Genomic DNA, 27,873 nt, shown 5'->3' with positions numbered 1-27,873 from the left:
AAGGAGTTCTCTCTGGGACTGGGACACTCTCATTATGAATACAATTAGGTGACCTGTATTTTTAATACCATTAAGTTCTGGCCTGGGGGGAACCAAGTAGGTAAACTGCTGGTTGAGCAAAATACCTATTCAGTGGGTGGAACTAGGGTCCAGGATGGCTAAAAAACTTTGCCTAGTGGCCTTCCACCCCTGCACTATGTTCAGCGCTCGCCCCAACCCTATATTCCGGCCTACTCTGGTACGGACACTAGACGGCGCTGCCGGGACGCGCTTTCCTTCTCCCAGGAAAGGTAAGAGGGAAGTGCTTTTTCCCCGTCCTCCTCCTCCTTCTCCTCCTCCTCCTCCTCCTCCTCCTCCTCCTCCTCCTTTTTTTTAAAACCAGGGTATGGGGGACTCGGGGTTGGCAGTCTTTCCCAGTCTCCCTCCCCTCCTCGCGCTCCCAAATCCAAAGGGATGTGGAAGAGGAGGAGCAGCAGCAACCCTTTTCTGTGACGTGCCTGAGCTGTTCTCTCGAATCCCCACCTCCTCCCTGGTGCAATCAGTCAGCCCGGAGGCACCAAACTGTTAGCTATGGAGACGCAGCTCTAGGTGATTTCCACTACCTTCCTACCCCAACTCTAGGCATTATTTTGGAGGCAGCAACAGCGGTGGCAGGATGTGAGGCAAGCGTGGAGTGCACTTCCCAGGCGCTGCTCCCTCTTCGGAGCTAAGTGGGACCCAGTAGGCTTTTGCGCACCCGCTGGAGGGGGTTCACGGGAAATCCTGGAGCAGCGAACCGGCGGGGAGAGGCTGGCCGAGTTCGCACCTGAAGCCTACACTGCAGTCTGGGTGGTAGGACTGCTGCACTTTAGGGCGTGCATGCTTTTTGAGGAGAGTGAGAGCTATAGGCTCAGGCACCTGCGCCCCTCGGTGTACCATTTGGCCAAGACAAGGTGCAGCTAGAGCACCGCTGCTCCGAAGCAAAGTCTCAAAGGAAGAGGCCGAGAGGCAGGCGACTTCGAAGACTCTGGTCACAGAGCCGAGAGGTGGTGGCACCTGACGTTCTAGCAAAGGGGAAGAGTAATTTAGGAACCCTTTTTAGCTTCTCACTGTCCAACTCCCCTTGAAGTCTACAAAAGCTCTGCTGAACTCTAGAAATCTTCCCTGGGTGAGAAGTTTCCTAGCATCTTCTGGCTAGGACAGGGAGTGGAGAAAACAGGCGGGGCTGCTCTGTCCACTCCTCCAGAAGATACCGTTTCCTCCAAGCCGCCTCCAGCTCTGATCGCCTTTGGGTAGCCTCCCTTTTCGCCCAGGAAACTCAAGCCCACGCTCTTTGGAACCCAGCTCTCCGTTTCGCCCTGGACCGGGCGCGACTCATTGCTCCAGACATGGAACTGCATGAGTAAGCCCTGCTGGACGTCGCCCGCTGTTATGCAAGACTCAGACAGGTAATGACATTTGCATAACCGGACAGTAGGCTGGTGAGGAGAAAATGTGCTAGGCTCTCAGGTGACAGAAGGGAGCAGGCAGGCTGCAACCAACAGAACCTCTATCTCTCCTTCAGCCCAGGTTCCCGCTCCTGGAAGCACTTGCCAGTTTTCTTTCTCTTCCTTCACCTCTCCCAGAAAGTTTAGGGACCGGAACTCTCAAGGCCAGGGGCTCCTTGCCTAGGAGTGTGCGATCCCCGCTAGGTGCAGGCGAGCCGGTGCGTTGCATTTCTGCGGCCAGATCTTTGTGGTCTTTGCAGCTGGTGCGCGAACTTTGTAGCCTGGAAGATGCTTTTCCACTGGGCTCGTCTCTCCGATTCTGCCCACATTTCTGCCTGCAGCCAGGAGAGCAACCAGAGCACATTTAGGGCTCAAGGCGTCTCCTAGGCGAAGCAGCGAGGGGTTCTCCATTGATGAGCTCCAGCTCCTGGGGATTCCCAGCAGGGGACAAGAGAGAGCTCAGGTGATCTGAAAGCAACGATGCCCGCCTGCCTTGAAAACCATAAGGGACCCCAGCTCAGACTCTGGGATGCCCTATCTCCTCTCCCCACAGAAATCCCTGCTTCCTTTTGAGCCAGTTTCTCAGGTTGAGTGATCCTCTCCCAACCATTGCTCAGGGGAGAGGACGACCTGCGCTAAGCAGTGCTTCAGACTTTTTGAGAAGGAACCCCAGAGAGGGAGGAGAGCGTGAGGAGGGACAGCCACCCAGTGTGACCTGCCTTGTCGCTCTGAGCCTGAGATTGGAGCAAGGAACTTCATTTGTTACTTGCTGTCAGACGTCTAAGAAGAATGATTTGGCAAAGAAATGGAAAAGGAAATATGTTTTAATAATTCCCTGATCTAGGGATTTCTCCTGGTTCCTGGAGCCACTCCCCTCCCCATCTGTGGGACCCAGGGGCCCAGGAGGGAAACATTAGTAAACAGGTATTTAAGGTTTTCTATACGCCACCCACAAAAGTTGTGGCTGGGCTGAAATGCTGGAAAAGTACCTTTTCGATGAAAGCTACTTTGGGACTTATCACTGGTAGGTTTTGTGTGTGTGTGTGTGTGTGTGTGTGTGTGTGTGTGTGTGGGAGGGGGTCTATTCAGGAATAGTTTACCCTCCACTAGTATATTCAATCTCACCTTTTGTAGACTACCAAGAAGAAATCCTTCTCTTCCTGGCCAGGGGAGCCAAGTTGTGGATTACTGAACAGGTGATACAGCTAGGCATCAGACCCCAAATAAGGAAATTGAGAGGAAGAAAAGGACCTGGCTCTGGGGTTTTGCAAATTCAGCAGGCAAGTACTGCCCAGAAAGGCTACCTCAGTTGCAGCACCGCCCCCTCCAGAAGGCAGAAGTTAAGCGTCTGGAACCAGTGTGGGGACTGGGGGTGTCTTTCCCATTGACACCCTCCTCAGGCTCTTCCTGAGGAGTTGAAGTGTGGTACCCTTGCAATGCTGCGCTACTGGGCTCTCTCCCAATACGGTAGGAGGCACTTAAGCTTCCACAGGTCTTGCACCTCAGAATACAGTTGTTTTGTTTTGTTTTCAGTGCTCCTTACTTACAGAGAGGAATTAGGCAACCACCCTCGGGCCTAGGAAGATTGAAAATCCCACGTATACCTCAGCCAGAGGCTTCAGGGGAAGTTTCTACCTGCACCCATTTCACCCTTTCTACTCCTTGTCCACAGAGTAACCCCTCACTATAGGGCCACTACGCTATTTGACTCTGCAGTGTCTGGACCTGATGCTGCTCACCATGTGAGCTCTCCAATTTGGGGTCTGCCTTGGGCTAGACAGCCTGTAATTACCGGGTGGTGGAAGCAGATGATTTAAATAGAAAGCATTTATGACGTGTGGGTAAAAGGCTTTGGCACTAAAGGCTCCTGGTTCGCCCACTCTCTCGCTCCAGCTGGTTGGAAGGAGGGGCAAGCGGTGACCAAAGCCTGACAGGCCAAGGGCAGGCCTTCAGAGCAGTAGGGCTGGGGATTTAAGCGAGGCTTTGCAGTATGGTCCCTGCTGCCCTTATAGATTTCTGAGTAGTCTTCACTCAGGTTGGCAATGGGCCATTTTCATTTTCTGTGGGACTACCACTGCTGGGACCTCTCTGTGCAGAGGCCAAATGCACGGATAAGGCATGGGGGATATAGGAATTCCCCTGGACTGTGGCTTTTACAGGGAAAGTCAGGTCTGAGTCTTGATTTACCCATTCATTTCCTGAGACATGTTTTTTTAATTGAGTAGAACTTTCTTAAGTAATTGGTGATACAGTCCAAACAAGCATATGCCGTTTGCCAGGGTGAAAGGATGGTGTGGCTACCTGGAGAATAGCACAAATTACCCACCTGGCAAATGTTGCCACAGGTACAAAGCCATTGAAGTTTTGTTTAATCTTAAGAAGACATGCACTGAAGTGTCCAGCCATTTAAAGGAGATGAATTTTGAAGTGACTCTTCCAGTTCTATTTAAAACAATAAATTTCATATTATCAATCACATTGGGTTGCATAGTTCACTGAAGTGGCTCAGGGCAAAGCATTTGCCATTTGAGAAGGGGGAAAGCCGGGGAAAGTGGAATGAATTAAAATATGGTTGAACTGATCAAATGCTTTGGTAAAACAGAATTGTGTGTTCACATCTTTCTCTTAAAGGAAGTCATCACTGTGTGCAGTTTGATGGCCTGAATAGATTCTGTGATGGGTTATTGCAGCATGATGAAACTTAAAGGAGAAAAATACATTTTTTCCCCTGTACTTGGCTATATCTGTAACCATGACAGTACTGATTGCAGCCAGGACTGTTAGAAGAAGAATATACATGTTGCCTTCTTCATTTGAAAAGTACAATAAGCCCTTTGGTGAAAATGTACTACAACCAAGCAGAAGAAACAAACAAAAAATCCCAAGTTTCAACTATTTAGAAAAAAGGTATAAAGTAAGAAAAATCACCAAACCTCAGGGTATGGGCTAATGGGGCTTTTTAGGGTTGGTTTCTAGCTGTAGCCAGTAGCCCACACTCTTTAACCCCTAAGGTTTATTTCTTGAGCCTATATCAGGAAGCCACGATCAGAGCTAACTTGGTAGATAAAGAGAAATAAATGTTAAATGTGCAACGTGTACTTTAATTATCCTGAGCTAGGACTCGAAAATAAGCTTCTTAATAAGTTTAGACTTGGACTGTCAGTGCCAAAGGATTTGCTAAAGTAAAATATGCCTGGCCAATATAAGACCTGATGCAGAGAGTACTGCACAGGTCCATTTGACAAAAGCTATCACAAATTCAAACTCTGGGCTGGTTCTCTTTGAACTGGTTCCCAATGAGATTGAAGGCATTGGGGTGAGTCCATTGTGGGTCAGTTTCTCTTGGGCTTCCCCAGCCACAGACATGGCTCCAAATCTTTGATAAAATAACCTAAACATATATTCTCTGTGCCAAGGACCCAGGCTTTAGGCTTCTTGCTTTATTTTCCTCCTTCAATCTGACCTCTTCATGTAGCAGTACCTTGACTTCCCTTCTGTGTTCTCAAAGCTTTTTACCTAGCTTGTTTATTCTTCTAGCTGGGTGTTTTATTGGCAAATAAAAAGTATTCAGACACTAATTTAGCACCCCCTTCTCTTCGATATCATTCATCTGTGACTCCCAAATGCTTCATCCATTCCTGCCTCCTGCGTCTTGTCTTTTATTAAATGCCCTGAGTTCTGTCTCTGGAATAGGTTTTCTCCTTTACATTCCTATTGCTACCACTCCCTGTAAAGTCTTCTAGATTCTTTTGTTTCTTATTTTCCTTTCTCTCCTTCCCCTCTCCTCCCTTCCCCTCCATTCTTGACCTGGCCTCTGCTATAAAAGCCTCTTCTCTTCTTGTTGTTTTTAGCCTGCTCTCCAATTCACTATATCCTGCATATTAGGTCTCGTCTTCCTGAAGTCCATTTAGTCCTTGTCTTAAGAGTATTGATATCTAGTGAGTGTATATTAAGTGGTGTGGATTGTTACTGAATCTGAAAGAATTTATAACAATTATAATTACTTGATACATTAAGTACCTTCCTGTTCACATGATGATCTAGCTGGACCAGACCACTCATCATTATCCAACATAACTTTTGTTATCCACACTTTCTATCTCTGCTTATGCCATTCTTTTAACTTGGGAGTGTCTTTCTCCTTCTCCCATCTCTACTTCTCTGTCTGTTAAGAACAAATCATATTCAGGAAGTAGTTTAAGTGACACCTTTTTCTTTTTTTTTTTTTTTATTTATGATAGTCACAGAGAGAGAGAGAGAGAGAGGCAGAGATATAGGCAGAGGGAGAAGCAGGCTCCATGCACCGGGAGCCCAATGTGGGATTCGATCCCGGGTCTCCAGGATCGCGCCCTGGGCCAAAGGCAGGCGCCAAACCGCTGCCCCACCCAGGGATCCCCAAGTAACACCTCTTTCATGCAGCCTTCCCTAATTTATCTTTCATGCTCCATAGCCAAAAGAATTTCCAAGAGTTCCTTCTTGGAACTCTTGACATTTTGTTGATTCTTCTTTTATAGTACTTACCTTATTCTGAAACCATTATTGTTATTTATCACGTTATCTCCTTTACTAAAGTTTAAACTTCTTGAAGGCTATATGTTATCTGTCCCTTATTCTGCAAGAGTGCCATGAAAATAAGAGGCATTCATTATATATTTAATTGAACTGCCACTGTGATCTCAGGGTTAGCCTTAACATTTAACTGAAAATCTCTATCTAAATGATAGTTTCAGGTTAATAGGTAATTGTCAAATCTATTATCTGTCAATATGGAACAGTATAATAGGGCAGTTATTTTTTTAAGTAATCATGATTTAGAAGTACTTTGTCCAATAAACATGTGGTTGTATAAATTTAAACTGATCACAATTAAATAAAACTAAAAATTTAGTTACTCAGTCTCACTAGCCACACTTCAAGTGCTCAGTAGCCACATGTGGCTAATGATTACCATATTGGAAAGTGCAGCTATAGAACATTTCCATTACTGTAGAAAGTTCTGTTAGGGAAGTGACATTATGCAGCAATGGTTCTCCATGTTTATTTCCACCTAGAAACACATTCATAAAAACAACTGCTTATAACGGGTTATGCAGAGTTATTCACAGTCTCCAGTGCCATAGTGCTACCACTTTCTTTCCCTCTTGGAACATAAATCAGTTAGTAACATTATAAGAATCACTTTGATTCCATTTGAGGGAGAAATGTGATATTTACACCACACGAAACACCAAAATTGCAGATGAAATTTTAAAGAATAATTTTAAGGACCTTGCTCTTCCACATACAAATTGTACTAGAAATAACACTCATTAGGTGCACCTGGGTGGCTCAGTCTTAATCATCAGACTTGATTTAGGCTCAGTTCATGATCTCAGGGTCCTGGGATTGAGCATCATGTGGGCTCCCTGCTCAGTGGGGAGACTGCTTGTCTCTCTCTCTCTCTCTCCCCCTCTCCCCCCTCCCCCTGCTCACGCATTGAGCACATGCTCGCTCTCTCTCAATAAATAAATAAAATCTAAAAAAATTTAATAATAACACTAATTCAATGCTGTGGTACTTGTATAGAAACAGATCAATGTAACAGAACAGTGTCTATTTTTTTTTTTTTGGAAATACTAGACTATCTCCAAATATACTATGAATTTTAAGATGAAAAGCCATTTCAAACCTATGGACTGGAGGAAAAGATGGCCTTTTTCAATAAATGTTATTTGGGCAGGGCTAGCTATTTAAAGGGAAATTTAATAAACCTACATCTATACTCACTATTTAGGTCAAAATTCCAGCTGGATCAAAGATTTAAATGAAAAGACTATAAAGGTACTAGAAAAATTTTATACTTTAAAATTTGTATATTTAGTTATAATTTAACATATATGTATAATATTTTTACAGTTTTGAGATTGAGGAGGATTTTCTAATCATTTTATGAAGACTGAAGATGTAAAGAAAAAGAGTAATGAATTTTACCTTCAAAAAACCTGTATGGCAAAAAAAAAATACAAACTAAGGAAAAAAATCTGTGACCTATAACAAAGGGTAAATATTGTTAATATATAAATAAGTCCTACACAGAAATTAAAAAATAAATGTCCTAATAGCAAAATGATGAAAAGTTATGAACAAAATACTCATAAAAAAAGGAATACTGATAGACAAACTCACTTTGCAAATAAACTAATAGGTTTTTACCTATCAGATTATAGAAGGTTAACAAAACATGGTGTTGGCAAGGCTGTGGGGATAAATGATTTAATGCACTATGTAAATTGGCACATTTCCAGAGGTTTATTTGGCAATCTATTTAAAAATGTACAGTGTACATACCTTCTATGATCTAGCAATTTCACTAGAATTTAAGAAGATAAATGAAAGTGTTAGAAGATATATACCTAAGAGTGTTAACATTTTGTTTATAGTAAAAAAAGAGTACTGAAAACAACCTAACTGTCTCTAATAGTAGGTTAACTAGGTAAATTGAGATGTGTCAGTTTAGCTAGTTACTACATACACATTAAAGATAATGTAAATATACATTTATTGATATGAATGTATCCATATATATAATTTAATAGAAAAGATAAGTTGCAAAGCAGCATAATTCAATTTCTATATACATCTATGTATTCCTGTACATGTACCTGTGCATATAGGCATATGAAATATATAGAAAATTTTTCACAAAAATGCTAATTATAGGTGGAGGGATTTGGGGTTTTCTTTTTAAAAATGTGCCTTTTGATCATTTGTATTTCCAATAAGAATGATAAAAGCATATATGATATAATGCATTTAAAATGCTTATCTCAGTATACAGTACTCAAATAATGCATGGTGGTAGTTATTTTTATGCTTGTATCATTTATAAGAGAAGCTCGTCAAATGCAAATTTCAGAAGGATTCAAGTGTTAAATGAAAAAAAAAGGAAAATATATAATAACTAGAGTAAAGTAAAAGTGACTTGGGAGGACTTTCCAATAATGAAAGAATAAGAAAAACCAATAGATCATTTACTTAACATTGAAAATGTATATATGTAAAATACATAACAACATAAAGGTAATGGAGACAAATACTTGCAGTATGTGATAGATTAAGGCCTACATTTACTTCAAAATACAATTTTCCATCAGTTAACCACCTCCAAATAATAAAAGGTTATTTGAATTCTTATTTTTTTATATTACAAATATATGCATACCTATATAAAATTATTGTAGTATTTCACATCCCAATGCTAATAAACACCTACAATATTTCTGGTGTTATGGCTTGGAGGGGAAAGGATCATACATTGTAATGTCCTGATTTACTTAGACGAGGAGAAGAAGCTCATAAGGTGGCAGCAGGTGTAGAATATCCTAAAATGGATTTACCCTGGTTCCTAGTTCCCTATAAATTTATACCTGCCAGTGCCACTGTCTATACAGGGAACAGTCCTGCTGGATCCAAAAATATAGCTGATTTTTCCCCCTGCAACATTAATTTTTTTACCCTCAGAGTTTATGTCACCATTCTGGGGGGAAAAAGAAAGAAAACTTGTATAAATAATCTGTGAACTTCCATTTAAGAGGACGTTTGTTTATTATTTTTACTAATCATCAAAACTTTATAAGAACATGAATGTCCAAAAAATACCAAAATTATATCACTGATTCTTTAAAATGGTAGATTATGGATAAATTAGAAATGTAGTTTCCTCTGTTTTTTACAATTTCTATAATGAGGTCGTATTCCTTTTTTTTCTGTTTAAATTTTTATTTAAATTCTCGTTAGTTAACATACAGGACAATATTGGTTTCAGGAATACAATCCAGCGATGCATCACTCTGATACAGTACTTAGTGCTCATCATAACAAGTACCCTTCTGAGGTGCCTGGGTGGCTCAGTTGGTTAAGCATCTGCCTTCTGCTCAGGTCATGATCTCAGAGTCCTGGGATCTAGCCCCAAGTCTGGCCACCTGCTCAGTGGGGAGTCTGCTTCTCCCTCTTCCACTTCCTCTCCCCCTCTCCCTGCTCATTCTTTCTCTCTCTCAAGTAAATAAATAAATAAATATTTTTAAAGTCCCCTCCTTAATACCCATCATCTATCTAGCCCATCCTCTACCTGCCCCCCTCCATCAATCCTGTTTGTTCTCTAAGAGTCCCTTGTGGTTTGTTTCCCTTTCTCTTTTTTTTCCTTCTCTCATATGTTCATGTTTTCCTTCTTAAATTCCACATATGAGTGGAATTATATGGTATTTGTCTTTCTCTGACTGATTTTGCTTAGCATACTACATTCTAGTTCTATCCATGTTGTTGCAAATGGCAAGATTTCAGTCTTTTTAATGGCTGAGTGATATTCAATTGTGTATATATGCTATTTCTTTTTTATTCATCAGTCAGTGAACATTTAGGCTCTTTTTATAGTTTGGCTATTTTTTGTATATTTTTTATTGGAGTTCGATTTGCCAATTGGCTATTGTTGATAATTCTGCTATAAACATTGGCATGGATGTACCCCTTTGAATCTGTATTTTTGTATCCTTTGAGTAAATACATAGTAGTGCTATTGCTGGATCATAGTATAGATCTATTTTTACCATTCTGAGGAACCTCCACACTGTTTTTCAGAGTGGCTATACTAGTTTGCATTCCTACCAACAGTGTAAGAGGGTTCCCCTTTCTCAGCATCCTTGCCAACACCTGTTGTTTCTGTGTTGTTAATTTTATTCAGTCTGACAGGTGTGAGATGGTATCTCATTGTGGTTTTGATTTGTATTTCCCTGATGATGAGAGATGTTGAGCACCTTTTCATGTTGTCTGTTAGCCATCTGGATGTCTTCTTCAGAAAAATGTCTATTCATGTCCTCTGCCCATTTCTTAACTGGATTATTTGGTTTTAGGGTATTGGGTTTGGTAAGTTCTTTTAGATTTTAGTTATGTCATTTACAAATATCTTCTTCCATTCCATAGGCTGCCTATTAGTTCTGTTGGTTATTTCCTTCACTATGCAGAAGCTTTTTATCTTTATGAAGACTCAATAGTTCAATTTCTGCTTTTGTTTCCCTTGCTTCAGGAGACATAAGCAAGTGAGAAGTTGCTATGGCCAAGGTCAAAGAAGTTTCTGCCTGTGTTCTCTAGGATTTTGATGGTTTCTATTCAATTAGGTTTTTAATTATTTTGAATATATTTTTGCATCTGGTGTAAGAAAGTGGTCCAGTTTCATTCTTTTGCATGTGCCTGTCCAGTTTTCCCAACACCATTTGTTAGACTTTTTTCCATAAGATATTCTTTCCTGCTTTGTTGAAGATTTGTTTACCATAGAGTTGTGGATCCATTTCTGGGTTTTCTGTTCTGTTCCATTGATCTATGTGTGTGTTTTTGTACCAGTACCATACTGTCTTGATGACTACAGCTTTGTAATAGAGCTTAAAGCCTGGAATCATGATGCCTCCAGCTTTGCTTTTTCAGGATTGCTTTGGCTATTTGGAGTCTATGTGGTTCCATACAAATTTTAGGATTGTCTCTTCTAGTTTTGTGAAAAATGCTGGTGGTATTTTGATAGGGATTCCATTAAATGTGTAGATTGCTCTGGGTGGTATAGACATTTTAATAATGTTTGCTCTTCCAATCCATAAGCAGGGAATGTCTTTCCATTTCTTTCTATCATCTTCAATTTTTTTTCACCAGTGTTTTATAGATTCCAGAGTATGGATTTTTACCCTTTTGGTTAGGTTCATTACTAGGTTTTTATATTTTTGGTGCAATTATAAATGGGATTGATTCCTTGATTTCTTTTTCTACTGCTTCATTATTGGTCTATAGAAATGAAACAGATTTCTGTATATTGATTTTATATCCTGCATCTTAGCGGAATTAGTGTATTAGTTCTAGTAATTTTTTGGTGGAGTTTTTCAGGTTTTCTATATAGAGTATAATGTCATTTGCAGATACTGAAATCTTGACTTCTTCCTTGCCAATGGATACATTTTATTTATTTTTTTGCTGATTGCTGAGGCTAAGACTTCCAGTACTATGTTAAATAGTAATGGTAAGAGCAGATGTCCCTATCTTGTTCCTGACTGTAGAGGAAAAAAATCTGTTTTTCCATATTGAGGGTGATTTTAGCTGTGGGTCTTTTACATATGGTAAGGGAATGTTCAGAACTGACAATGGGCTCTTCTGGTTCTTGAATCAAATGCATTAATAAAGCCACACCCTCAACTGGGGAAAGAGAGCCAGATCAGTACCCAGATGACCCTGGACAAAATATCTGCTTTCAGCTTTTTAGGATACAAAAGGTTTGTTTCCTTGAGGTCTAATCCTGATTTCTTATTTAATACCCTTTTTAATATAATATAAATATATATAAATAATAAATATATACATAATATAAGCAATATATACATTTAATACCATGTTTAATGGTTTGTTTCTCTTTTGACCTTTTAATACTTATTATAAAGACTTATTTTGGGATCCCTGGGTGGCGCAGCGGTTTGGCGCCTGCCTTTGGCCCAGGGCGCGATCCTGGAGACCCGGGATCGAATCCCACATCGGGCTCCCGGTGCATGGAGCCTGCTTCTCCCTCTGCCTGTGTCTCTGCGCCTCTCTCTCTCTCTGTGACTATCATAAATAAATAAAAATTAAAAAAAAAAAAAGACTTATTTTTAAACTTGTTAAAAACATTAATGTGATAAACATCTAAAATTAGATAGAATAGTATAATGAACTCCATGTATCTATGACACAGCTTCAACAATTATTTAATGGATTGTTTTTATACTCAGTTTGAACCAAGGACTGTGGCCAAAATTCTCCCATATATCTATTGAAAAATCTCATATGTATTTATTTGTATATAGCTATTGAAATGGTTGTTCTGGGATAAGACCCCAGCCCATCTAGCTCCAGAACCCATGCATTTAAATATGACACAAAATTGTATGTACATATATATGCTAAAGTAATTCAGTTATTTTTTCCCTGAATGCTGGTATAAGAGGACATTTTTAGTTCTTTTACGTAGCTTTCAAATTTTCCACATTATGGTATGTTCCTTATATAATCATAAAACTACATGATATTAAAAATTCAATTAAAGCCTCATTGTGCCATAGACATAACCCTTTCAACTCTTACATTTTGTCTTTTTGAAAAAGTGATCTGAGGCATTAGTACTATGGTACCTATTATTATTATTATTATTTTTTAAATACTAGACACATTTTTATTTAAGTTTTAGCAATAAAGACAACAATTTCCAGCTCTTAAAAAAAATTCCAGCTATTCTTGAAAAGTCTGTCTGTTGATGTAGGTTCGAGAAAGGATTCAATCAATAGACTAAATGTACAAACGAACAATGGCCAGACCATATGTGAAAATTAAACTGACTCACAGCCTGCAGCAATCAGCCCAGGAAGCCAGCCCTGCTATGAATCAGACTTCTAGGAAGTCAGACTACTATCTCTAGTAGCAGTACAGGAAAACAAACAGTAACTCTGTACCAATCAGTCCCAAATGGCACTATGGTATATATTAACCAAAAGCCCAATTATTATTTGGAAATGGTACTTGTAGTCTATTGATATAAAGATAACTCTATTTTGCAACTGAAAGGAGTAATGGGAACACCCCTGAGCCTTTTCCTTTAGAACCTAAAATGTACAGTTATTTCCACGTTGAGCCTAGTGAGAAGCCTTGTGACCCATTTGTGATATTGCTTCCTTTCTTATCCAGCCTAAACCTTGTTGTATGTTCCTCTTGCTAATATCCTCATCTAATTCTAGACACATCTTTGTCACTAAACCTGCCCAGAAACCCCCTCATTCTTTGATCAATCTAACCACACTTTCTATGCTCCAACTGAACTCTTAGTGGAAATCATACCTTTGTTAGGACCAGTGCCACAACCAGTGCATGGTCTAAAGCCTAATCTGGGGTCCTCAGAGCTGCTAGGAAGACTTTTTATGTATACCTATTCAGCTTTATCTCCCATCAGTTTTCCATGGTAGCTATTCTAAATATTCACTACTCATCTCAAGCAATATTTCCCCATTCAAGCAGATTCTCTCACCTTTTACTTCACTGTTGGACTTGACTTTCCAGCTTTATCCTGGTGTGTGTGTGTGTGCACGCATGTGCAAGCATGCACACTTTTCTCTTTCCCTCCCTTCCCAAACTCATCTAATTCTTAGTGTTTTGTTCAAAATCAATAATTCCACTGGATTGTGTGTTTAGGAATTTCATGTCCTTCATTATCCTCATAGGCAGATAAAATAATATAAGACAGTAAGAAGGACTCTTTCCCTCATTTTAACCAAGGAGAAAGATGAATATAGATATAAATGGGTCAAAGGTTTGGTAGAAAGAAGTTGAGAGAGCTTTCATCTAACTTCTGTTTTTTAATATGTTAACTTTTGTTCCATTGTCTGTCCTTTTATTCCCCATTGAATCCTTCGGGAAACTCAGCCCTGAATCAACTTAACTGTCTATTGCCTCCATTCTTATACTTGAGCACAGTTGGAAAAAAAATTACACCGCTGTGTAGATTGGTATCACTTATAAATTCATGACCTCTTATCTCATTGGAACACTCAATGTTACCTACATATTCTGTGTTCACTCATGACCTCTTTCCCTCAAGCTCCAAATTGGCTATTTCAAACTTCCTTTTCAACTACCTCCCCACTCACTCAACAGATGACACTATCTGATACTTCACATGGAAAACAGAAGTCAAATGAAAGATCCCTCATGCAAAAAGGAGACAGTTATTAACTCCAAGGAAACTATAAAGTTGTACAAGAAAGGAGATTAAATTATAATATACTATTTAGTTTGGAAGTAAATATTCCTAATATCGTAAAACTGTGGTATAGCTTATATTTGAAGAATTGAGAGAAGGTAACTAGTCATTATCTTCCATATTAAGAACTCAATAAATAGTGTATAATATTGGCTAACTAAGAAGTAAAACTATGACATATTATTTGTAAACATGGAGATGAATAGGGGCACCTGGGTGGGTCAGTCGGTTAGGCATCAACTTTTGATTTCGGCTCAGGTCTTGATCTCAGGGTCATAAGATAGAGCCCTGCGTGGGACTCCAAGCTCAGTAAGGAGTCTGCTTGAGATTTTTCTCCCTCAACCCTGCCCCCCCATTCTCTCTCTCCCTCTCCCTCTTTCTCTCTCTCTATCTCTCTCCAAAAAAAAAAAAAAAGATGAATAGGTAAATCTTTAAAAAAATACACAGGCTAAATAACAAGAAACAGCTTAAAAAGTTCAGAGTTGTCTTTAAAAAGGACTTGGGAGGAGGGAACAGAGGACTGCTGTTTTATGTTAATAAGTCTTTTAGTATTAGGGACAGCCCCAGTGGCTCAGCAGTTTAGCACAGCCTTCAGCCCAGGGCCTGATCCTGGAGACTCAGGATCGAGTCCCATGTCAGTCTCCCTGCATGGAGCCTGCTTCTCTCTCTGCCTGTGTCTCTGCCTGTGTGTGTGTGTATGTGTGTGTGTGTGTGCCTCATGAATAAATAAATAAAATCTTTACAAAAATAAGTCTTTTAATATTATATAACTATTACTTTGAAAAAATAATTTTCAAAAAGTTACAGTGAACTCTTTTGCATGGCATTTTGGAGGCAGAAGGCTGGCTGCTTTAGGGTGAATATAAACATCTCTTTCCCAGCTACTGGCTGCCAGAAACTCATTGAAGTGGACAATGAGTACAAACTTCATACCTTTTATGAGAAATGTAGAAGCACAGAAGTTTCTGATGATGCTCTGGGTGAAGAATGGAAGGGTTACATGGTCTGAATCAGTGTTGGCAACAACAAATAAGGCTTCCTTATGAAATAGGGTGTCTTGTTCCATGGCTGTATCCACCTGCTGCTGAGTAAGGGGCATTCCTGTTATAGACCAAGGAGGACTGGAGAAAGAAAGCAAATATCTGTTCAAGGTTGCATTGTGGGTGCCAGTCTCAGCGTTCTCAACTTGGTCATTGTAAAAAAAGGGGGCCAAAGATTATTCCTGAACTCATTGATGCTGCTGTGCCTCGTTGCCTAGGCCTAAAAGACCTAGCAGAATCCACAAACTTTTTCAGTCTCTCTAAAAATGATGTCCTCCAGTATTTGTGAGAAGGCTCCTAAACAAAGAAGGTAAGAAACCTAGAATTGAAGCACCCAAGATTCTGCATCTTGTTATTCCACATGTCCTCCAACACAAATGTCAGTGCATTGCTCTGAAGAAACAGCATACTAAGAAAAATAACGATGAAGCTGCAGAATATACTGAACTTTGGGCTAAGAGAATAAAGGAGGTCAAAGAAAAATGCCAGGACCAGATTGCCAAGAGATGGAGGATGTCCTCTCTGAGAGCCTCTCCCTCTAAGTCCAAGTCCAGTAAAAAAATGAGATTTTTCTAAGATTAACCAATACATAATATCAGATATCAGAAAAAAACAGTTAGGATACAGAGAAGTGAGGAGGGTATGATTCATTGTAATGGGTTTGCAGTGAGTCTATCAACTTTCACTTAGAAAAATTTCCACTACCTTTTAGTTATGGCTGAATCTCACCTACTTTATGATTTTCCTCTGATAGAAAACTTGGCAGAAACTGTTTTCTAAAAAGAACTGGCTCCTTTAAATAGATCACAGTGGGTGTACAGAGCGGTTTCAGAACCTTGGATAGGAAATGTCACTACACAGCTTCTTTGGCCACCAAAAGCTCATAGATGGAGACAGTTTTCCAGTTAGGCTGTTTTTCAACATTTGGGTCAGGAACCACAGAGACTTTCCTCTGGGGTCTGGTATTCTCTTCCTGGGCCTTATATTTGTTACTTTATACTTTTAGCAAATACTGCCAAAATAGGAGACCCTTTTGTTATCTGGTTCACACAGGACCAAACTAAAGAAAAAAAAAAAAAGATAGCTATTGAGCATTTAAGATGTGTCAGACACTGACACTTATAGAGGAAGTCTGTGAGAGAAGTGTATATTCACAGGGAAAATATAGGAATTTAATAAAGGAGGTACCCAAGGCAATGAAAAGTACTATATTGGGATTCATAACCTCAGCTCCCTGTGACTCTCTCTCTCCCATACTCTGTGACCTTGAGCATGTCACTTCCCCTAAATTTCCTCTTCTATACAATGAAAGGATTGGACTAAATAATTCTCAAACTTTAGGATGCATTGAAATTACCTGGGGTGCTTGTTACAAAGGCAGCTTCTTGTGGCCTCACCCCCAAAAGTTATTGAATTAACTGGAAGTTATGTGGGTGGGGGGAGCAGAAATAAATTTTTTAATAAGCTCTTTTGGTGGGAACCACTGTTGAATTAATTAATCCTGGGCTCCATGCTATTTTCCAGCTCTAACATTTTATGACCTAGTATCCAGGTGGCACTGATAAGGATGTGATTGAAAGGGGAAGCAAAGGTTGAAGGAAAGATTTCTATAATTCATTAATTCACTGAATCAGGAAATATTTAAGTGCCTCTTACATACCTATTGAATAGGTATTCATGCGTATGAATAGCTTACGTACCAAGCTATTATGTCTTTTCTGTATATGTTTTATTAATTTTTGGTGACTTGGGAAGGAATTGGGAAATAAAGAATGACATCTTTTAATGTCTGGACCAGTGCTTAGTGATGTACACATGTAGAAACTAATGTAAGAGGTGATAAGATTATTCTCTATAGCTACAGAGTGAAAATGATCCAAATGTCTATCAGCTGATGAATGGATAAACAAATTGTAGTGTATACCTATAGCGGAATATTATTCATCAATAAAAAAGGAATGCAATACTGATACTTGCTACAAAATGGATGAGATTTGAAAACATTATGTTAAGTGAAGGAAATCAGATACAGAATGCCATGTATTATATAATTCCATTTATATGAAGTGCTTAGAATAGGAGAATCAAAAGAGATAGTAATATTAGTGGTTGTATAGGACTGGGCTTGGGGCATGGAGGTGGGTCAATGGAGAGTAACTTTTAAATAGGCATAAGGATTCTTTTTAGAGTGATAAAGAAGTCTCTATTTTAGAATGTTTCAACTCTCAAGATAATGGCATCTCTTTTTCATTTTTGTGTTCCCAGCAATTAGTCAGTGTGTGGCCCCTGTTGAGATATTACTGGATGTTTATATAATAAAAGAATGTCTTCTGCAGTGTTTCTCTTGAGCACTTAGAGAGGCCCTAGCTAGTTTCCTTTGTGTAAATAGGATCCTGGGCCTGCCTTTGGACCCCAGTGTTCCTGAAGTAAATATGCAGATTCAGCTCCTTGCTATATACACACGAGGCATGCAGCACATGAATTTTCAAATACCTAAATATTAATCTCATGCCAAAACCTATTAACTAATAGCTGGTCTATAAACCATGTGAAAAGATTAGAAGCATATATGAAAGTGTCCTCCCCATCACAAACCATTGCAGAATATAGATTGAAATTTAATCTAATTTTTCTCAGTTTCAACTCTCCTATCATTTTTATTAGTCTTCACAGTAAAAGCTATTCAGGGGGCCCACACAGCAGTGAAAAGATTGGCTTAGCCATTTATGTGCCCAGCATTTCTAAATGGCTTAGAACGTTCTTAACAAAGATCATAATTTGAACTTTTTGCTCTTTTTACTTCTGAAAATTAGGACAAAGTAAAATCATATGTCTTGGGACTAATCAGAAATTGAAGCCCAGAAACCCATTTGCTTGGTTTTGGAGAGCATATACATGTTGTTGGTTATATTTGGAGATGCATAATTGAAACACTTTTACATTTGTATAGCACTTTTAAAACTTTTATAGCCCTTATATACCAAATATTTCATTTGAGCCTCAGAACAGCCCTTCTAAGATAAACCAGAGCATGGTACTAAAATCATAGGGCTCAAAGGCATCTATAAGCAAGTAGCTTAACTACCCAGCCCCCTTGGCAGGTGCCAAAACTGAAATGCAGAAAAGGTCACTGGTTGGCTCAAGGTGGTACTGCAAGCTTTCCTACATGAGGCATTCACTTTATAAATGCCTAATGACACTTAGAGGTAGAAAATGTCATTGAAACCACTGTAATGCTGGTCAAGGTTGGCAGGAAGGATTAGAACCTGGAAGTACCTGCCTTGGGGTCCTAAGCACAGACTTCTCTCTCCCTTGGTACCCTTTATACACATCAGTTTGACTTTTTCCTATCATTGAATTTACTATAATCCTCTAAATATATATACCTCCTGCAGCCTCCAAAGCAGTTAAACTCTTGTCAGTGGACATAAAATTTCTTGGTCTGACAATCTTACTTTTATGTCGCCTTCAGTATTTCAGGTTGCCTGAGGTGCCATATTGATTAAGCTACATTCTAGAGAACTAAATATATGTAGAATATTATATGGCTCCCCTACTGAACACAAAACTTTAAATTAATGGGTCTCTCTTGTTGACACTGTAAAGTATGCAGACCTGAAATACAACTGTAATATTCCTTGCAGGACCATGTATTTACTTGTAATGTCTATAAAATGAATGGCTGTTCAAATGTAGAAGCTATGACAAAACACGGATGTTTATATAGGAGGTGACACAATGGAAGAAGGATTACAGTGAGGACATGTAAAGTGAGAAGCCAAAAAGGGCTGGGAGAAGAAAATCATAAAATAGACCAGTGGCAGGGCAACTTTCCACTATGGAGGTCACAGCAAAATTCAATCAGCACATCAATCCTGAATATGGTTAGAGGTGATCATGTTTTGCTTTGTTTTTATATTCGTGTTTTGTGCCTTTCTGTGTTATCAGGTATAACTGAAATTGTGTCAGAAGAGTAGAGCCAGGTAGTTTGGGAGATCAATTAGAAATGCTGCACCTCACAAGGCATTTGTAAATGGGGGAGGTAGAGGGAGATCTTTTTTTTTTAATTTATTTTTTATTGGTGTTCAATTTACTAACATACAGAATAACCCCCCGTGCCCGTCACCCATGGTAGAGGAAGATCTGATGCAAATGGTGCTGAAAGTAGCACAGAACAAACCCTAGTTTAAGAAAAGTGGCTCAAGTAGGTTTTGGTGCACATATATTTTCCCTCTTGCTCTTTTGGCTCCTCCAAATCTCCCCAATAGATTTTTCTGCCTTTAAAATACACCTCTTGCCCCCACCCCACCCTAATTTTCAGTAAACAAGTTTCTCAAGTCAGTATTTTGAAAGATATTGCTTAAATTAGTCTAAATTTCCAATGTATCCAGCTCCTCCCAGTTCTTAAATTATTACTATTAAATTAAACTGCTTATTGGCACTGCAAAATTTCATTTCCTGCAGTAGCCAGCTGCCAGGTCACAAAAAAAACTTATCTGAACACCCTGAGAATTTTCTTTGGGCAGTAAAGTCAAGCATCTTGGTATCATGTAAGCATTAATTTTTAATGCTTTAATTTGACCCAAAGCATTTTGTTGTCTATGATGGGCTTCCCACTTATTTTGCTTTGGAAAAATCTGGAGTCTAAGTCTAAGCATTTTCCCCTTAATTCTAAAAGCAGTTTTCTGTGTTTTTCTCTTAAGTAGGACTGAGGACATTTGACTAAGAAACTTGTGCACCTCTTCTTTTTTTAGTTGCTGTTCTCTTCACTCATGAGTTAATCCGTCTTAGGTTGTTGAAAAACAGCTCCCCAATTCTGAACACAGTGAAGGGAAGGGTAGCATCCTTTCAGGCTCTGTAAGCCTTGCTATGTGAGAGGATCAGAACATTCTAAAACTGTGATGTCCTTCCTGGAGGACCTCGGTGGCACAGTTAGTTAAGCATCTGGCTTTTGGTTTCAGCTCAGGTCCTGATCCCAGGGTTGTCAGATGGAACCCTGCCTTGGGCTCCACAGTAAACTCAGAGTTTGCTTAGATTCTTTCTCCCTCTCCTCCCCCTACTTCTCTAAAAAATAAATAAATATTTAAAAAATACAATAAGATGTGGTGTCCCGGAAAGAATTTGAAATCAATCTCTAGGGCAGCAGTACTCTATTATAGAAATTACTCTATTACACTGCAGGATCATCACTTACTAGCTCTGTGATTCTGGGCAAGTCACTTAACTTCTGTGTGCCTGCCTCAGTTACTATCTATGCACACTGAGGAATCTTCTATTATGACCACCACAGATGCTCAGGCCTATCCCCAGAAGAGATTTTTAACTCAGTAGGCCTGATGCAGTGGCACAGGCACATGGATTTTAACGAAGGTTTTTGGGGGGATTCTGATAACCACCTATTAAGAACTACTGCTGTAGGCAGTGATTCTCAAACTTTAATGTAATTAGAATCACCTGGGAGAAGGAAACTTATTGTAAAGTGAACCTCTAGAAATTGTGCTACTACTCTATATCTGGTGGGAGGACCCAGGAATGTGCATTTTAACTAGAACTCTAGGTGATTTGAATGCAGGCGGCTGCAAGAGCCACCTTTGGGAAACACTGCTATAGAGGAATAACACTAGCACCCTATTATGGACTGAATGTTTGTATCTCTTTCCCATCCAATTCGTATGTTGAAACCCTAACCCCCAGTGTGATGTCAATTAGAAGTGGGCCTTTGGGAGGTAATTGGGTTTAGATGATTTCTAATGGTAGTGATGGGGGCACCATGATGGGATTAGTGCCCTTATGAGAAGAGGTAGAGAGACAAAAGCTCTTGTGAGTACACACATGCTCTCTCTCTTTCGTTCTCTTCATCATGTGAGGACAGAGGGAGAAGGCCACTATCCGTAAGCCAAGAAGAGGATACTCACCAGATGCCTAATCTGCTGGCACCTTGACCTGGGATTTATCAGCCTCCAGTACTTTCATAACTAAATTACTGTTGTTTAAACCACCTGGTCTATGGTAGTGTTTAGTAGTATCCTGAGCCAAATAAGACACATACCCCTTCTTCGCTGCATTTGTCTATAGCAATAATCTTTTAAGACTGCCAAGGTACTATTTTTAAAAAGATTTTATTTATTTTATTAGGGAGAGAGAGAGAAGGAGGAGGGGCAGATGGATAGGGAGAGAATTTTATGCAGACTCCCCGCTGAGCATGGAGCCCAACACTGGGTCCTCAATCCAGGACCCTGAGATCATGACCTAAGCTGAAACCAAGAGTTGATTAACTGACTAAGCCATCTAGCCACACCACACAGGTAATGCTGCTGAATTACTTCCAGTGGGACAAAAAGCACAAGCTATAAAGTATTTTTTAGTCAGAGGAATTAGCACAGAAATGCATCCTCTAACCAATGGCATGTAATTGTAAGCTGGCTGCTGGGGATATAGTCTGTAGCCATAGAATGAAAAAAGCCAATTAACCATGTGGGAAGAGAACATATGACAATAGAAATTATACCTTTAACCCTTGGTTCATTAGCATTGTGCCCTAATCAATTGAGATTACCAGCCAAATAACCATGAGAAAACTGTAGGAAAAAGGAAGCAGGATTATTTAGAGTTTATACTAGCCATACATTATGTGACTGGTGCTTAATGAGCCTAGTGAATTTTTTTTTGTGATAAAATGTTTTATTTGATTCTTTTGAAATACATTTCTATTCTATCATACCCGAAAAGAGAAAAATGAGGGCTGTGAGGAATTTTGAATCCTCATTTGTCCTCTGCCCATGCTGCACAACACCTGGCTCTCCACTCATTGCACAAATGGAACTTTCCATTCATAGTGATTTCTAGGTCTCTATAGCATTTTGAAAACACACTAACTGAAAAGTTCTACATGGTTTAATACTCTCCCCCCTCACCGCACACACACATACCCTACTTAGGCTTCTTGTCTTCTCCACTTTTTGCGCACTTCATTCTTTTCAGTGGTACCCCTGAACTTTCTGACAAATGTGTAAAAGGCAGCAGTTTGTGGAGTTATTTATCCTCCACTTATAAATTCTTCTGGTTTAGGCCATATCCAGGATCAGCCTTTGAGTTAGTGCTAGGAATTGAAAATAAAGGAAAAGCATTCTTGAAAGTCTATCTTTTGGAAATGCAGCAGAAATCTTCAGTCTTACCCTTATTTCTGGAACCTAGAAACCTAAATTATCTTAGATCCTCATAAATTTTATTCACTCTCAGGGTTTTCAAATGTTACAGGGAGATTTGTTTGGAGGTTTAACGAATTAACCATTGCTTCTAAAATGTGATCTATTTGGAATGGTATACTAAGCAAAGTTCAGTGAATTAAATTAATGATAGACAGCTTCATGAAGACAAAGAAGTAATTTATTTCTCCAGGTCTCTGTATTTCTTAAGTCCTTGGAGTCTTGGGTTCCAAATATTCTTTACTTGTAGCTTTCAGAGAGCAGTGAAATGTGCTCTCTCCATGCCTGTATGTTTGCTTTGGGGCAACCATATTTCTTGAGCCATGCATTCAATTTGAGTCTTAAGAGGGGAAAAAAAGACTATCTCTAAGACATGATTTCTACAAACAGAGATTAAAAGATGTGTAACTTTTTCCCATTTGTGTGAAATATAGCTGTTCATAGTCTGCGTTTTGGAGGTATTGAGAAAACACTCCAAGGTTAGTTTTATATTTTTGTGCCATATGGACATAACCTCTTTTCTTAATACCATGTGATTTTTTTAATGTTTCAGATTTTTATTTAAATTCTATTTAGTTTAGTTAACATATAGTGTAATATCAGTTTCAGGAATAGAATTTAATGATTCGTTACTTACATATAACACCCTCATCATAGTTAGTGCCCTCCTTAATACTCATCACCCATCTAGCCCATCACCCACCCGCTTCCCTCCATCAACTCTCAGTTTGTTTTCTATAGGGAAGTCTCTCTTATAATTTGCTTCACTCTCTTTTTTTCTTTCCCCTGTTTACCTGTTTTGTTTCTTAAATTCCCCCATACTAATGAAATCATATGGTATTTGTCTTTCTCTGACTTAGTTCACTTAGCATAATATACTCTAGCTCCATCCACATCATCGCATATGGCAAGATTTCATTCTTTTTGGTGGCTGAGTAATATTTCTCTGTGTGTGTGTGCGTGCGTGTGTGTGTATACACATATATAGCACTATTTCTTTATCCGTTCATCAGTCAATGGACATTTGGGCTCTTTTCATAATTTGGCTATTGTTAATAATGCTGCTATAAGCATCAGGGTGCATGTGCCCCTTTGAATCAATATTTTTTATACTTTGGGTAAATATCTAGTAGTGCAATTTCTGGATCGTAGGGTAATTCTATTTTCACCATTATGAGGAACCTTCAAACTGTTTTCCAGAGTGGCTGTACCAGTTTGCGTTCCCACCAACAGTGTAAGAGGGTTCCCCTTTCTCTGCATCCTCACCAACATCTGTTATTTACCGTGTTTTTAATTAGCTACTCTAACAGGTGTGAGGGGATATCTCATTGTAGTTTTGATTTGTAATACCCTGATGATGAATTATGTTGAGCATTTTTCATGTGTTTGTTTGCCATGTATATGTCTTGTTTGGTTTTATAAAATATTTTCTGCTTTGTGACATGGAGGGTTTCTTTTGGTAATTATTAGTAAATAATGTTTGTTGTATAAAAACTGAAAGAGGGCTAGTATCTTTAGTAAAGGCAAACCATTAAAAAAAAATTGACACACTTTGTGTTGTGAAAGTGAATAATAAGACCTCCTTTGTGTTGTGAAAGTGAACCACTTGTTTGTCTTAATAAGACCTCCTTAAGCTAATTAATCTGACCAGTTATCAGATTCAGCCTTTATTCCTAGAATGAAATAAAGATTTACTGAAATTTTAATAAGTTCACTAACATTAATAAAAACAGGAGGCTTTATTTCAAAACAAATTGTTAGCATCAACAATAGAAAAATAGGTAAATTCTAATTCATATACTAGTTACCCTTTTTACCATCCATATTAGCCTGAGTTGGGTCTTTATATCCTTGACATACTTATCAGACTAGTTTTGCATATTTTACCACAAAGCTTTTGATAGTACTTATTTGAAAATCACCACTTGAATAAATGAACCTATTATTCTTATCAAGATGGGACATTCTCAAAAATATGATGGGTGCTCTAAATCATATTCCCTCTTCCTCCATCTAAAAAGAATTAAACCTTGTATGGCAGTGATCAGGAAAAGGACACAAGTACATGAGCTTCTTGTGTGTTTTTTTTAATATAATGCATATCAGGAGAGATGAGCTATGATATGAATCTTAACATGACCAAGGGTATCAAAACAGTACTAGGTTCTATGTCAGGAGACTTGAGTTCCAGGCTAGCCTCTGCCACTGTGTGATCTCACATAGATGCTTTTTGGCCTCCGTTTTCTGACTTGTTTTCAAAGAGATAGATTGGTATAAATGACTACTCAGTTCTCTCACAGTTAAAAGCTCTTAATTCTGTGCTTTAAATTCTGTCTGTGAGATGATTTTGTTCCCTCAATTTGTTCATGCCCCTTTCTTGCATCCTATTGAGTGTCCTTAACATAAAAGGTGATGGAACACATTGACCTCTATTCTAGAAAATAGTCCCAGATGAGGAAAATTTCCATAACACCAGTGATTTCTAGGAATATAGGACTCTTCTGCATCCTGTTACCAGGAAGGACATACATAAGAGGAAAACAGGCATATCTGCAGACTACTGGACAAATGTCTGAAATTATTCTGACCTACCTAGAAAGCATCTTATCTTTTTTCCTCTTTGCTCTGAGTTGAGACAGTCTGGTTGATCTGCTTCCATTCCTTTGACTTTACAGTTATTTTAGAAAACAAATAGTATTGGTATTAAGCTAGCACTAAATAGTATAGAAGGAGAGGCTTAAACATTTGTATCTTCCCACCCATCTCAACCCCTGTCACCAACAAAAAGCTATAGAAACACAAAAGGAACAACCATTACAGTGAATCTCTGTGCTCCCACAGCATGCATAAAGAATACACCATAGCCTATCAGATTATTTTCATATTTTTCCTGGCTGTAAGTCACAAGTAACTTTGATACAAATAATACTTGTGAATAAGCTGTATAAAATACTCACCAAGCTACACTGAAACTGTCCATGAAAGTGACAACTTGCTGTCACGAATGATGAAATATCCTTTGCATAAAAGGCAATTGTGTTGATTATAGAAAATGAAATGAGCTTTCTTAGGTTTCTTCCCTGTGTGATGGTGGTTTTTTAGACAGGAAAGCTCCTATACAGTGATGTTAGGCCATATATTTCATCTCAACTTTCATTTACAGTTGTCATTGTTGTGGGGAAAAACATTTTAATCAGTTTCTGCATGAAGGTCAGATAAAACTGTGAACAAAAGTAATTCCTTTATGATAATATCAAAACAGAAGCATTGCTACACTTAAATTATGAAGCATGTTTCTCTTATCTGCAATACAATTGTGTGTATGACTTAATTGAATCTGAGAGTATATCTTATTTATGCTCCTGGTAAGCTCAAGAAATTCTCTTCCCTTAGAGGCCTGAAGTTCTGATATTGGCTAAGAAAGACCAGATGATATTATGTTATAGGTATAAACTAAGTTATTTTTAAAAGAGATATGGGAATTATTTCAGGTCTTTGGGGTTTTGTTTAATAAACTGAAGTCATATTGACATTTTGTTGTGCCTTAGAAGACATGATTTTTAAAAGTGCCTGAATATGTGTGAGTGGTGTGTGTGTGTGTGTGTGTGTGTGTGTGTGTGTGAGAGAGAGAGAGAGAGAGAGAGAATTATTGGAGGTAACACAGTGGAGCAGAAGTATTCATAATAAAAAAGATATTTTATCTGGTTTTTGAGTGTAAAAAGACACTCATTTAGTAGATAAACACAAACATATGCACCCTGATGCCTGAACACATCTTCCTATTCCCAACCTCCGCCATACGGGTCTTATCTGTTGCCTGCAAATGGAAATTTGAGACTATGCACTCCCAGAGGATAGAAAATTGATTATAGTTGCAAATGCAGATTACCAATTAAAAACCTTTAGGAACACAGTGTAGGGCTAGGTGATGTACATTAATAATTTAATACATACACATACCCTTTCGCATTCCCCAATACCCTTTCTAACATTTTAAGAAGTTCCACTAATTATGCTGCACACTAAAGTACAAAAAGAGGTAAAAGTTGCCCAGGAAATCACAAAAATTATGTTACTTTCAAGAATTTAACCTATGAGACTTTTATTCCACTTTATTCTTTTTTTTTTTATTGGTGTTCAATTTACTAACATACAGAATAACACCCAGTGCCCGTCACCCATTCACTCCCACCCCCCGCCCTCCTCCCCTTCTACCACCCCTAGTTCGTTTCCCAGAGTTAGCAGTCTTTACGTTCTGTCTCCCTTTCTGATATTTCCCACCCATTTCTTCTCCCTTCCCTTATTTTCCCTTTCACTATTATTTATATTCCCCAAATGAATGAGAACATATAATGTTTGTCCTTCTCCGACTGACTTACTTCACTCAGCATAATACCCTCTAGTTCCATCCACGTTGAAGCAAATGGTGGATATTTGTCATTTCTAATAGCTGAGTAATATTCCATTGTATACATAAACCACATCTTCTTTATCCATTCATCTTTCGTTGGACACCGAGGCTCCTTCCACAGTTTGGCTATAGTGGCCATTGCTGCTAGAAACATCGGGGTGCAGGTGTCCCGGCGTTTCATTGCATTTGTATCTTTCCATTGGAAGAAAGACAGTCTCTTCAATAAATGGTGCTGGGAAAATTGGACATCGACATGCAGAAGAATGAAACTAGACCACTCTCTTGCACCATACACAAAGATAAACTCAAAATGGATGAAAGATCTAGATGTGAGACAAGATTCTATCAAGATCCTGGAGAAGAACACAGGCAACACCCTTTTTGAACTCGGCCGTGGTAACTTCTTGCGGGATACATCCACAAAGGCAAAAGAAACAGGGGCGGAAATGAACTATTGGGACTTCATCAGGATGAGAAGCTTTTGCACAGCAAAGGATACAGTCAACAAAACTCAAAGACAACCTACAGAATGGGAGAAGATATTTGCAAATGACATATCAGATAAAGGGCTGGTTTCCAAGATCTATAGAGAACTTATTAAACTCAACACCAAAGAAACAAACAATCCAATCATGAAATGGGCAAAAGACATGAACAGAAATCTCACAGAGGAAGACATAGACATGGCCAACATGCATATGAGAAAATGCTCTGCATCACTTGCCATCAGGGAAATACAAATCAAAACTACAATGAGATACCACCTCACACCAGTGAGAATGGGGAAAATTAACAAGGCAGGAAACAACAAATGTTGGAGAGGATGCGGAGAAAAGGGAACCCTCCTACACTGTTGGTGGGAATGTGAACTGGTGCAGCCACTCTGGAAAACTGTGTGGAGGTTCCTCAAACAGTTAAAAATATACCTGCCCTACGACCCAGCAATTGCACTGTTGGGGAT

At 39.0% G+C, this 27,873-nt stretch overlaps 1 protein-coding gene across 1 annotated transcript in view; it reads left to right on the top strand.

The window, feature by feature from the left end:
* Window positions 1-332: 332 nt before the first annotated feature.
* The window catches only part of IL1RAPL2 (interleukin 1 receptor accessory protein like 2), a 1,316,516-nt gene continuing 1,288,975 nt past the window's right edge, over window positions 333-27,873 (top strand). The window contains exon 1 of the mRNA XM_072815909.1: window positions 333-1,427. The gene's annotated coding sequence lies outside the window, so the exon portion shown is untranslated. The remainder of the gene's footprint in view (window positions 1,428-27,873) is intronic.

The sequence above is a fragment of the Canis lupus genome, chromosome X (assembly GCF_048164855.1).
Source record: "Canis lupus baileyi chromosome X, mCanLup2.hap1, whole genome shotgun sequence".
NCBI lineage: Eukaryota > Metazoa > Chordata > Mammalia > Carnivora > Canidae > Canis > Canis lupus.
Note: the sequence above shows the minus strand (reverse complement) of the source record. Positions and strands in the feature narration are given on the sequence as shown.